This window comes from Camellia sinensis, chromosome 13, assembly GCF_055761805.1.
Source record: "Camellia sinensis isolate YWXY chromosome 13, ASM5576180v1, whole genome shotgun sequence".
Lineage (NCBI taxonomy): Eukaryota > Viridiplantae > Streptophyta > Magnoliopsida > Ericales > Theaceae > Camellia > Camellia sinensis.
In genome coordinates this window covers 63,494,158-63,498,325 of record NC_138973.1, presented here as the reverse complement: position 1 = coordinate 63,498,325, position 4,168 = coordinate 63,494,158, and the positions used below count along the sequence as shown (strand labels likewise).

The window sequence follows — 4,168 nt, the reverse complement described above, 5'->3', positions numbered from 1 at the left end:
ACTTGCAAACTTATGAATTTTTTTGGAAAATATATAACAGTGGTAAGGTCATAACAGTTTTATGCAATCTGCATCACTTAACAAATTCAAAATTGACAAAAGCTACCCAAAATTGGGTGGTAAGCATATGAAACTGTGATAATTAACTTTATATAGTGGCAAAAGCTACCCAAAAACAATCTAATAAGGCTGGCCAGATTTGGTTTGAACTTACCTAGTGAACCCAAATGGGTGAGAATATCTGAATAAAATGGCATTACTACATAAGGTTCATTGGCATAACTTTATCCAAAGTGATGTTTAGATCATTCACACCCATTAGAGTATAATCTGCCACAAATGACAACATCCAAATGGTCATTTGGGAAATGGACAGGTAAAGAAGTAGGCTCCTTGGAGGAGAGCTACATTGCTTAGGTATCAGCTAACTTACCTTGATCCTCATTTTTGTTATATTATTTTCACAGTAGTTGCTTTATTTAAAAAGAAATACCTTTATGAATGAAAAAAAAAAACCTCTATGATTTTTATATTTGAAAAAAAAAATGCTTTTACATATTATATATATATATATATATATATTTGGTGCCAAAGTACACACTGATGCTATTATATAATATTAATATGTGAATAGTCATCCCATATACATTATAAAAATACTCTTGAAATATAGGAAAACCAAAAGAATTTTGGAAAAGTTTAGGGACCATGTCATATACATTATAGAAATACTCCAAAATAGAGGGTTATTGGATGAATTTTGGAGACCTTAGGCCATAAGTAGCTTCCTCACTAACTTTGACTGCAACTGTGAAGCATATCACAAGTTTAACACTACCTTATAACAACCTTGCAGTGTATATACACAATAACACCTCTGTAACATTTCAAAAAACAAAAAAGGAAAATAACTGAAGTAGTAGGTTGATTTCCATTAGACTAAATATTTAGGGGGGAAAACACATGTAAATATGATTTTTCTACTACTGCAATGGTTATGGGTCTTCTTGAGTAGTATTGAGGATTAACCTTCCCTATATACTAAACAAAGCCTTCAACATAAACTTAGAGATCACAAGCACACAATAACTCAAGTAAATTCATGAGATATCAATTCTATTTTACCTGCACATCTACATGTTTATCTTTATAGCCTTAAAGAAAAATCCATTGTCGCATGACATCACAGAAATTTAGGGTCATCAGCCCTAAGAGAAAGGTAATAAATTAAATTGCTATGTGGAAAAGAAAAGATGGTTGTGCTAGTATACCAAACATTAAAATTTCATAGTTTTCTATCCAACGACATAAAATTTCATCATAAATAGCTAGCATTATCATAGTTTTCAAATGCAGTGATGATTAAATTTGGAAACAAATTTCAAAAAATGAAATTTAAAATAGAGGATAAATACAGATGGAGAAATTTATGTTGAAACAAGAACTTCTGATATAACTTCACCTGTGTTCATTCATATGTACATATTCATTTTTTTTATTATGAAAATAAAGTGAGCGTAATAAAGCAGATGGATAGAGAATAAGACACTTAAGAATGGTTGCATGAGTTACAGAAGCTGTGTACCATAGTAACTAAGAAACTAAAAAATCAGGAAGATGAGATTTTATCCTTTGACACTCCACGCCTTCAGGATTTACCTGAAATCAAAATTTATTTCACTTTCAAAATATTTCCTAAAGTTGAATAGATGTAAATAAAATCAAGTGAAATGTATTAAATTTGGAAGAAAAAAAATGTTGCGCCCTCACCACTAATGTAGTTTTTGGTCGGATTGACAACCATACCAAACCAGTTAGAATATTTGTTATTGCCAAACCAAGTGTCAGTAGATCCGCTCTAGACTATGAACTGCTCAATGACAAGGTTTTAGATAATTGTGAGCACCAGGAAAAAAGAAGAAAAGCAATTATGAGACTATCTAAAACTACTTATGAAAACTATGACAGCCATAAAGAATTAAACTTGCAGTTTTGTACAAAAATAACCATCCATCCTGTGTTCCATTCCATTCTATCTGGAACGCATAAAAGTGACCAAAAAAACCATCAAAACCATTTAGCAAGCAATCCATGAAAGTTATATCTTCTTTATAAGCATAAAACAATCACTCCTTTCTGGATTAAAAGGTAACAATAAACTCTTCAACAGGACTCTCGGTAGAAAAATAAATTTGCATGCATTCTAGCATGAATGGAATATCTATCTTCATCCGATAAAACGGGGATATAACTTCAAAACATTAACATTAACTCATCTGTTAGCCTGGCCACTTTTTTGTATACTTTTTTTTGTTATATTTCAAAAAAGAATATGATGTCAACATAGAAAGATGAGAAAATATTTAACAAATAATTCAGGGAAAATGAAAATAAAATATTGCATTTGACATCCACATACAAGTGATTAAAAAAAAAAAAAAATTGGTTTAGCAATACATACCTTGAGAGCTCATATCACCATACATCATTATAGCTATTATAGCTATTGCTTCTTCACGAGCAAAGGTCCAACATTATCTCCATTAGCTTTATTGTAATTTACATGGCTTCCATCACACAGAGGAACAGTTCCAGACCTCCAACATCTTCATCCACAAGTCCACAAAAGTTTTTAATTACTAAAACCCAAAGGGCTACCATGTTCTACCATGACAAAAATTCATCAAGGAAACAAACAAATGAAATAACAAACTAAAACATATTGCACAAGACAATTCTACTAGTTAGGCACTATTTTTTACCCCTTATAGAGGTATCTTGCTATCTTCTCTCGTGGTTTTCGAAAACATCCTGTGGTGGTGAAGGAACTATAATCATTCATGTGCCGGGATGGTGTAATGGCAGTGAAGGAATAAGGTTTTCATTGATAAGAAGACTCCTTTAAATGGTAGAAGAATATTCTCTGGAAATTACAATTTAGAGTAGTAGTTTGCAAAATGAACAACAAAAAAGAGAGGAAATACTGGTTAATAATAACATAATAGAAGTGTAGCAAGCAAGCTTTTTGAGACAACGGCCATGTAACAAGATAATTGAATTCCCATGCTAAAAATATTACTAGCAAAAGAAAAATGGTCTATTCCAGATGTATTGAAACCAGTGCATGAATTCAAAGAGCCTAGCTCAAATTGCATCTAATGGTGCAGCTTATTCCATTTAAAACTTTCAATTTTGCTTTAGAATGAGAAATAACAGTCCGGATCAACCATTGTGTTTGTTTTAATATATCAGGTTCATTAATACATCTGTTCTGTTCACTTGCTTGAGTATTAATTTTCAAAACATTTCCAAAGAGTGTTAGTACAAGCTACTCAAAAGAACTTGCCTAACATTTGGGGACTTGGTAGCTAGATTTGGATGATTATTTTTTTATCAAATTTGAGAAAAATGGATTTGGAGTGTGGATAAAACATTGATGAAAACATTGATAAAACAAGAATTAAACTGTGAACTGTCTTCAGTTTTGTACAAATCTTCAATTAGCAAAAGTCTATGTGTTAGAATTATGAATAGTTATTGGGCCTCTCTCCTCAAAGTTGATACAAGACATAGTAAATTTTCCAATAGAGATTGCTTATCAAAGATGAATAAATTCTCAAGAGAGATTCACACTAAATCTTTTTTTTTTTTTCTTTCAAGAACAACCTGAAGAAAACAACAGGAAAATATAGAAGAACCTAAGCCAACACAACATTTGACAAATTACAGCTAATTTCAACATGATTTCTCCAGAAAACTTCACTAAAAATTAAACTACTCTGTTCGGTTTCTAAAATTAAGAATCTCAAAGAGTCCATATGTAATCTATTTCCCTAGGGCCTACATTTTCAATACAAAAGGTGACACTTATAAAATGTCGTTAAATATTTTAAAAAGTTAAAAAAAAAACGCTGTTAAAACAAGCATTTCCTACAGTGATATATAATTTTTTTCAAAATCCCACTGGGTGCAATTATCCCTTAAAAGAAGACACTAAATTATAAAATAATGTATAAATTATTTTTTACATTGTCCTCAATTAGAAAAATTTAAGGTGAGAATCTTGGTTGGAAATTGTTAGTTTTTTTAAATCATAAAAAAAAAAATTAGATTAAAATTTTTTTTAATAAAAGTTTTCACAGCATGCTAATGCATGCCGTGTAGAGTT

General features: G+C 30.7%; 1 long non-coding RNA gene across 1 annotated transcript; it reads right to left on the bottom strand.

Moving 5' to 3' along the window:
- Positions 1-651: 651 nt before the first annotated feature.
- LOC145805839 (uncharacterized) lies at positions 652-3,844 on the bottom strand. The gene is made up of 3 exons (XR_014347992.1): positions 2,462-3,844; positions 1,771-1,870; positions 652-1,659 (listed from the first exon to the last, which is right to left on the bottom strand). It is a non-coding gene; the product is annotated as an uncharacterized LOC145805839 (long non-coding RNA).
- Positions 3,845-4,168: the final 324 nt, after the last annotated feature.